This window comes from Rattus norvegicus, chromosome 2 (assembly GCF_021556685.1).
Source record: "Rattus norvegicus strain SHRSP/BbbUtx chromosome 2, alternate assembly SHRSP_T2T, whole genome shotgun sequence".
NCBI classification, from domain to species: Eukaryota; Metazoa; Chordata; class Mammalia; order Rodentia; family Muridae; genus Rattus; species Rattus norvegicus.
The window spans coordinates 35,195,122-35,204,533 of record NC_141535.1 but is presented as its reverse complement, the minus strand read 5'-3'; the positions used below and the strand labels follow the sequence as shown (position 1 = coordinate 35,204,533).

Genomic DNA, 9,412 nt, shown 5'->3' with positions numbered 1-9,412 from the left:
AACTTACAGTGGGCTTATGAGCTCATCAGGAACCAAGAAACATCTGTGTTCATTGTGGGCTTGGCTGTGGAATTCTGAAAGCAATTCTAATATGCAGCAAAGTTGAGAACCATTCCCATATGTGATACTAGAGAGCAGGACCAACTATTGTGATTCTCAGCTAACTTGTGTTTCCATGCTCTGGCTTACTCCAAGAAGAGAAGTTAGCATGACTTGAAAGACATGCATGATCTAGAGGATGACTCTGGTTTGGAACGAAGTCATGTTTGCCCTGGAACCGAGTTCAAGGCTTTCAGTGACCATCCCTGGATCTTCCACGGGCATCAAGAGCTATTATCCCACTGCACTGGGGGCGGATTTCAGCCAGAGTAAGGTAGGGAAGGAAGTACTCTCCTTTCCCAGGGACTTGAGGCCATTCCTGAAGAAAGGAAAAGATTCTGCTGTGTGGTTCAAGTTCCCCACTGCTCTATTGGCCTACATCCTGTCTACTTATTCTGCAAACATTTAATACTTTTTCTTCTTAAACCAGCTGGAGTGTATTCATTGTTTGCTCCAGATTGGTCTAACTTTATAAGATAAATTTATAATTTATAAGTCTTTATAAATAATGTCCTGGTCAACCGTTGCTTGCTCATGAATTGTTTTGTATAAGACGAAACCCTTTTCTTCTAGCTAAGAATTGGATTTTTATCATCAGAAACAAATATTGCTCATAAGAAAATTACTACTTGGTCCAAACACATGACCCTCGCTAAGATCAGCTCTTTTTCCAAATGTTATCCCCACCCATTCCATTAGCACACATCCCTCCCAAGCTTGAGTGTTCAAGTCACATTTGTGATGATTACAAAATGCTCTGTGCTGACACTTGCCCTACCCATGCCCTAAAAACACTTCCCTTTGGGAACTGCAAGAATAGTTTCTTCCCTGCCTGATTTTTCCCTCATTCTTTTTATGGGGGTCAAACCCAAGTGTGAGGTCCATCCTAAAATTCCATATTATCGGCCTTGTATCAAACAGATAAAAGCAACCACATTTATTTTTAAAAATATGATTTTATTTTCAAATGGTGCTTTTTGATTACAGCAGCCTTAGAAGTCGCAAATCTTTCAAAAGAACTTTCTTCTCTTGAAAGGGTAGGAAAACCTTTTGATGTCAGCAGTGATGGTGCAGCCAGAGAGCAGAAAGGAAGAGAGAAATCAAGGAGGGAGAGAGAGAGAGAGAGCTCACATGATTGGGATCCTGAAGAAAAAGAAAGCCCCTGTTGATCAAAGCATAAACGCAGATTTCTTGCACATGTGAGATGGATGTTACCTATAGACACAGTAGTCTACATTTTAAATACTATTTTTGTTTTTTAAATGTCCTTTTTGTGCTGGTTGGAGGTTACTAAAGCTTCTGGAAAAGGTATTTGGATGGATTTTCCTCATCAGTACTAGTGACCACTCTCTCTTGGCCTTTCACACGGTGAACATTGGTTTAAGGAAGTGAGTCACATTGAGCAAGATGATGTGACGTGCTCTCTGTGGATTGTCTTTGTCGTCTTCCTAATCCTGATTCTATTGACCAACAAAACAGGCAAGGTAGATGCTTAATAGCTTCTCCCAGACTCCCTCTCTGGCAGCAAGTTTCCTTTCCAATTACTTTTGTGTCTCTTAGAAATCATCTGGACACACAACCACACCTTGTAAGAGCTCTACTTCTGCAGAGAGCTGGGGTAATGCGTGGCTAGACTTGTGCCTGCGAGGGAAGCAAGGAGAAAAGACTTAGCATCTTACTTTTCACCAATGCAAATGCAATCTCTTTGAAGCCAAGATTCTCCCCAGATGCACGACTATGAAAGATTGTCTTTGCATACAGAGGGTTAGAGTTCAATGGAGGCTGGCAGACACAGAGAGATATGGATCAACCTGCAATTCTCTTATAGCATAGGTGTTTAGCACATTTAATTTGTTGTTGGCTTTATCGGTTTTTCTTCCACTGGTTTTGGGGGTTTGTGACTTTTCCTTTTGGTTTTTCAAAACTTTGGAATAAAGAAAGTTTTAAAATACCAAAACTTGTTCCAAACGATTTCAAAATGTACTGTATCCTCAACTAATTTGATTTGTAGACAATAAAGAACAAAAGCTTGTTAACAGAGAGCATTAAAAGTGTGATATAATTATTCACATGTGCAAACATGTTGAAGCCTGGGTTCTCAGTAAAGGCACACCATGCAATAATTTTCATGCTCTAACTGTTGCCTATTAAAAAAAAATAAATTCCGCACCATATGCAGGTGTGATTATACAACCAACTGCCAATTGTGACTGGCTCAAGGATCCTTTTAAAAATGTCCAGATGGATATGAATGTTGGATTTGGCAGTTAAATTATAGAGCTCAATCTATCCCTTTTAAGTATGAAGGCATTGAAGACGAATATTGATATCTCCCACTCCATATATACAATTCCAAAAGGATTTCAGAAGAACATGTTAGTTTTTAGACTGGGATTATATTTCCTTTGACTAGCAAATGAACTTTCTTCTGACTTTTATTGTTTTGCTTGGTAGAGATTCCTGACAATACAAATGAACATATTTTGATTGCCAGGCAAAAGATGAGCAAGAAATTAGATTTTACAGTGACCTAGTATTGTAAATGAGTATTATAGTGAAAGGAAAGTAAAATGGAGCATTGGAGCTACCCTGAGCAGCTCTTCAGAGTCTGCTGTCTGCCCTCTAGAGACACGGTTTACGGGAGAAAGACATTTAAACTAAGCAGAGGACAAGAAAGCAATGGCTTGATCCCCAGTGCCTCAATCAACAGATACACGCATCTGTCATTCACAGGAGAAAGACACTGAGCAGAGCTCTGCCATCAACACCGTGTGAAAAACTGTCACAAGCATCATAGTTGTTATTTCTACTTGGCCCATTTGAAATTCCCCAGTAGTAGTTATGATTGATCACACAATTAATCATGTTCTCATACTACTTGGCTGCTTGCAGTACACAAAACTTTCTTTCTAGCATCAGGGACACTGGACCATCCTCCTAATACAACCACTGACTGATTAAAGGGAAGCCATTAGCCTCATGATAGGCTCATCACAGTACATAGTAGGGCTTTAGTCACGGTTGAAAAAGGGAAACAGCTCTATCAGGGTAGGAGTGGAAAGACACCATGAATAATTGCTCTCATCATTTCTAAACATCATATATTAGTTACTAGAGAGGATAATGAGGGCAAAAAAGATACAAACGAATGAGTGAATAAATGAATGAAAACCAACTGCATTCTCCTTTTTGGGATATTTTATTTATTTACATTTCAAATATTAGCCCCTTTCCTGGTTTCCCCTCTGGAAACCCCCTACCCCATCCTCCATTCCCCTGCTTCTATGAGGGTGCTCCCCCAACCACCCACTAACTCCTTCCTCCCCACCCTGACATTTCCCTACACTGGGGCATTAAACCTTCACAGAACCAAGGGCATCTCCTCCCATTGGTGTCTAACAAGGCCAACCTCTGCTACATATGCGGTAAGAGCCAAGGGTCCCTCCACCTGTACTCTTTGGTTGGTAGTTTAGTCTGTAGGGAGTGTGGTTGGTGGATATTGTTGTTCTTCCAATGGGTTGCAAACCCCTTAAGCTCCTTCAGTCCTTTCTCTAACTCCTCCACTGGAGACCATGTGCTCAGTCCAATGGTTGGCTGCAAGCATCTGCCTCTGTATTTGTCAGACTGGCAGAGCTCTCAGGAGACAGCTATATCAGGCTCCTGTCTGCAAGTATTTCTTGGCATCGACAGTAATTTCTGGGTTTGATGTCTGTATTAGGGTGGATGCCCAGGTGGGGCAGTCTCTGGATGGTCTTTCCTTCAGTCTCTGCTCCACACCTTTTCTCCATAATTCCTCCTTGATTATTTTGTTCCCCTTTCTAAGAAGGACTAAAGCATCCACACTTTGGTCTTCCTTCTTCTTGAGCTTCATGTGGTCTGTGAATGGTATCTTGGATATTTCAAGTTTTTGGGCTAATATCCATTTATCTGTGAGTGCACACCATGTGTGTTCTTTTGTGACTGGGTTACCTCACTCAGGATAATATTTTCCAATTCTGTCCATTTGCCTAAGAATTTCATGGTCATTGTTTTCAATAGCTGAGTAGTACTCCATTGTGTAGATGTACCACATTTTCTATATCCATTTCTCTGTTGAGGGACATCTGGGTTTTTTTTCCAACTTCTGACTATTATAAATAAGGCTGCTATGAACATAGTGAAGCACGTGTCCTTGTTATATGCTGGAGCATCATTTGGATATACGCCCAGCTGGTTCCTCAGATTGCACTATGTCCAATTTTCTGAAGAAAGGCCAGACTGATTTCCAACTTGCATTCCCAACAATGGAGGAGTGTTCCTCTTTCTCCACATCCTCGCCAGCATCTGCTGTCACCTGAGTTTTTGATCTTAGCCATTCTGAGTGGTGTGAGGTGAAATCTCAGGGTTGTTTTGATTTGCTTTTCCCTGATGATTAAGGATGTTAAATATTTCTTTAGGTGCTTCTCAGCCATTCAGCATTCCTCAGTTGAGAAATTTTTGTTTAGCTCTGTATCCCATTTTTAATAGGGTTATTTGGTTCTCTGGAGTCTAACTTCTGGACTTCTTTGTATATTTTGGATATTAGCCCTCTATCAGATGTAGAATTGGTAATGATCTTTGGTAAAGTTCTTGAGTCAGAGCAATCAGACAACAAAAGGAGGCCACAGGGAAACAAACTGAAAAGGAAGAAGTCAAAATACCACTATTTGCAGATGATATGGTCATATACTTAAGTGGCTCCAAAAATTCCACCTGAGAGCTCCTAAACCTGATAAACAACTTCAGGAAAGTGGCTGGATATAAAATTAATTCAAACAAATCAATAACCTCAAAGGATAAACAGGCTGAGAAAGAAATTAGAGAAACGACACCCTTCACAATAGTCACAAACACTATAAAATACCTCGGTGTGACTCTAACCAAGCAAGTGAAAGATCTGTACGACAAGAACTTCAAGTCTCTGAAGAAAGAAATTGAAGCAGATCTCAGAAGATGGAAAGATCTCCCATGCTCATGGATTGGCAGGATTAGTATAGTAAAAATGGCCATCTTGCCGAAAGCAATCTACAGATTCAATGCAATACCTATCAGAATTCCAACTCAATTCTTCATAGAGCTAGAAAGAGCAATTTGCAAATTCATTTGGAATAACAAAAAAAAACCAAGATAGCGAAAACTATTCTCAACCAACTGCATTCTTATTTTCAGAATTATATGAGATGAGTTTTCCACGGAATCTGATCTGTCACACACACACACACACACACACACACACACACACACACACACACACACACACCACACACACACCACAATCTGCTGGAACTTGGATGTGATTTTATATAGTAACAGAGAGCAACTGGAAATTAAAAAGCACCCACTTAAAATATCACTTATCAAGGCCCGTCACTCCAATACATAGGAGGCTGAGAGAGGAACATCAGGAAGGTTCTAAGGAATAGTCTAACTTCAAAGTGCACTCAAGGCCAGCCTGGGTAACTTAATGGGAACCTTTCTTAAAATACAGACTTAAACAACAAAACAAAAATAAACCACTATAATAAAACAAGGGTTACAGTACAGTGGAGGAGTACTTGCCTTAATATGTATATATTAAACTGGGAGTTCAGCACCCGGAATTTCCAAAAAAGTAAAGCTAAGTTTTTAAACCACATCCAAATGAATAAGTCTAACAAAAGATGAGAACATTCTGTATGCTGAGAGAAACAGAAGCAAATGTAAGTAAAGGAAGAGATATCTAGTAAGTGTAACTATTAAATTTTATCATGGTATCAGTATTCCTCTAATTAACTTATGGATTAATTTCTCTCTCAATAAAAATGTCTATACGAGTGCTCGCTTCGGCAGCACATACACTAACATTGGAACGATACAGAGAAGATTTGCATGGCCCCTGCGCAAGGATGACACGCAAATCTGTTAAGTTCCATATTTTGAGACACCAGCCGACCCACCTGCTTTCGGACCACCAACCGACCCACTGGCTTTCCGACCGTGGCTGTCTCAAGCATACTTTCATTGCCATCGAGCCAGATGGCATGTAGCACGGCCTGGTGGGTGAGATCATCAAGCGATTCGAGCAGAAGGGGTTCTGCCTGGTGGCCATGAAGTTCCTTCGGACTTCGGTAGAACATCGGAAGCAGCATTACACTGACCTGAAAGACCGTCCTGTCTTCCCCGGGCTATAGTACCTGAACTCAGGGCTTGTGATGGCCATGAGGGAGGGGCTCAATGTGGTGAAAACAGGCCGAGCGACGCCGGGAGAGACGAATCCAGCTGATGCTAAACCAGGTACCATTCATTGGGATTTCTGCATTCAAGTTGGCAGGAACATCATCCACGGCAGCAATTCAGTGGAAAGTGCCGAGAAAGAGATCGGTCTATGGTTTAAGCATGGAGAACTTATTGACTACAAATCTTGTGCCCATGACTGGGTGTACAAGTAGAGGTGGAGAACTCAGAGTTCTTTTCAGCACTACTGACGGGGTTCCTGGACACAGCTCTTCATCCTACTGACTGGATGGAGCATCTTTTCTAAAACAGCAAAGACTTTGGAACTGGGAAAAAAATGTCTAAGCTAGCAGCGTAATTTTAAAGTTAATAAGTAAATAGAAGACACATATTATGCAAATCAACTTTGACAAAACAAAAGACTAATGGGACTTAATTTCAATTTATAGTACTTGGGACATTGTGGCACTGCTGTAAGTCTTGGCAAACTAATGGAATAGAGTAGATAGTACAAAAACACATCCACAGATGTCCAGTCAACCTAGTTTGAAGAAATAAAGGCAGTTTAATATGAAAATATCTTTTGACAGATCATACTAGATATTTACATGAACAAATAAACTTCAATTTACAACTCAACCTGTACATAAACTTGACCTAAACATAAATCCTACATTATAAAACTTCCAAAAGAAATTTCAACTAAAGAGCTTTGTAACTTTATTTTAGCCAGATTTTTTATTGGATATTTTTATTTATTTACATTTCAAATCTTATCCCCTTTCCTGGTTTCTGGTCCATAAACCCCCATTCCATCCCCTCTCCCCCTTCTTCTATGAGGGTGTTCCCCCACCCAACCCACCCTTTCCCACCTCTCCACCCTGACATTCCCCTACATTGGGGGTTGAGTCTTGGCAGGACCAAGGGCTTCTCCTCCCATTGGTGCCCAACAAGGCCATCCTTTGCTACATATGCAGCTGGAGCCATGGGTCTGTCTATGTGTACTCTGGATGCTGGTTTTGTCCCTGGGAGCTCTGGCTGGTTGATATTGTTTGTATGGGGTTGCAAGCCCCTTCAGCTCCTTCAATCCTTTCTCTAACTCTTCCAATGGGGACCCCGTTCTCAGTAGAATTATTGGCTGTGAACATCTTCCTCTGTATTTGTCTGGCTCTAGTAGAGTCTCTCAGGAGACAGCTATATCAGGCTTCTGACAGCATGCACTTCTTGGCATCAGCAACACTGTCTGGGTTTGGTGGCTGGATGTATATGGACTGGATCCCCAGTTGGGGAAGGCTCTGGATGGCCTTTCCTTCAGTTTCTGTTCCACACTTTGTCTCCTTATTTCCTCCTATGAATATTTTTGTTCCCCCTTCTAAGAAGAACTGAAGCATCTGCACTTTGGTCATTCTTCTTGACCTTTATGTGGTATATGGATTGTATCTTGGGTAATCCGAGCTTTTGGGCTAAGATCCACTTATCAGTGAACGCATACCATGGGTTTTTTTTTTGTGACTGGGTTACCTCACTCAGGATGATATTTTCTAGTTCCATCCATTTGCCTATGAATTTCATGAAGTCATTGTTTTTAATAGCTGAGTAGTACACCATTGTGTAAATGTACCACATTTTTAAATAGCAGTACACCAGAACTTGTTCTATTAAAGAATATATTGAAAAGTTGGACTCCATTTATTTAAAATTTATGTTCTTTGAAACATAATTAAAAGGCTGAGTGTGGTAGAAAAATATGTGTAGATCATATACCTGGTGCAAAGACTTTTAAGGAACTCAGAATTCAAGGGGTAAGAACAACTCAACTGCTTAAATACGTGTCTTAAATAGAATTTCATTGTGAAGAAACACCATGACCAAGGCAACTCTTATAAAGGACAACATTTAACTGGGACTGGCTTACAGTTTCAGAGGTTCAGTCCATTACCATTATGGTGAGAAGCATGGCAACATCCAGGCAGGCATGGTGCTGAAGTAGCTGAGAGTTCTACATCTTCATCTGAACACGACCAGGAGAAGACTGGCTCCCATGTGGCTAGAAGTATCTTAATATCCATGTCCACAGTGAAATACTTCTTCCAACATGGCCACATCTAAGAGTGCTACTCCTTGGGCCAAGCATTTTCAAACCACCACAATACTAGACTAAAGATATAAAGAGATATTTCACCAAAATAAGAACAGAAAGTAAGTGAAAAGGAAAACATGTGAAAACTTCATTTGTTACTAGGTAATTTCAAGACAAAAAACATAGAGATGTCACTGGACACCAGTTACAATTAGACAGACTAGCCACATCAAGGGCTGGTGAAGATGTGGGACAACTGAATGCTCACACCCTAGGGGGATAGACAATGTAAACAGTGCTTTGGAAAAGACTGAAAGTCTCCAAAACCTTTAAATAAATTTGCAAGTACAACAGGATATAGCCACTGGACTCTCAGTCTTACTCGAAACAAACAACAAACAAACAAACGCCAATAATCAAGGTATTAGTGTTTGCTAGTATAACTGGCTTTTTGATTGACATGAATCAGAGGCACTGCATCTGTAAAAGGGACTGTGATGCCAGTCCAGATGGCATGTGCCCCCTTTCTATTTAGTTACAGTATACTTCCTGTTTTACTGAAAACTGGCCTGTTTTTAAGTTCATTCTGATTATGTGGCACCTAAAATGATTAATTACACTATAACTGGCTCTGGTTCGTTGGACCTAGTGTAGAAGCAGATCCCAAACAGCAAACAAAACTATGTTTTTAAAGCATATGGTCCTGTGTGGTGGCTCAGGCCTACAATCCCAACACTTGGGATGCTAAAGTAGAAGGGTTCTTATGAGTTAGATCCCATCTATAACACAGATTAAGACCCTGCATTAGAAAATATAAAAAACCACATCCTACAAAGACATGAATATTGAGTTACTGAAAAAAATGGAACAGAATTCAGGAATCCATTATGAAAACATAAATCGTAGTGTATTTATATAGTGCTACTTATCAATTAAAGGGATAAAACTACATCATAAATTACAATAGGGATGAATCCTAAAGTAAATTTTCTGAATAAAAGA

General features: G+C 40.3%; 1 long non-coding RNA gene, 1 other non-coding gene and 1 pseudogene across 3 annotated transcripts in view; 2 read left to right on the top strand and 1 right to left on the bottom strand.

Annotated features, from left to right (window-relative positions):
* Window positions 1–238: 238 nt before the first annotated feature.
* LOC147996037 (nucleoside diphosphate kinase B pseudogene) lies at window positions 239–6,598 on the top strand (annotated as a pseudogene).
* On the top strand, window positions 5,931–6,035 carry LOC120101170 (U6 spliceosomal RNA). The gene has a single exon (XR_015678707.1). It is a non-coding gene; the product is annotated as a U6 spliceosomal RNA (small nuclear RNA).
* A 1,562-nt stretch (window positions 6,599–8,160) lies between the features above and the next one.
* The window catches only part of LOC120100692 (uncharacterized), a 31,678-nt gene continuing 30,426 nt past the window's right edge, over window positions 8,161–9,412 (bottom strand). For both annotated transcript variants that reach the window (XR_015670600.1, XR_015670602.1), the window contains one exon: window positions 8,161–8,487. This is a non-coding gene — a long non-coding RNA (uncharacterized LOC120100692). The remainder of the gene's footprint in view (window positions 8,488–9,412) is intronic.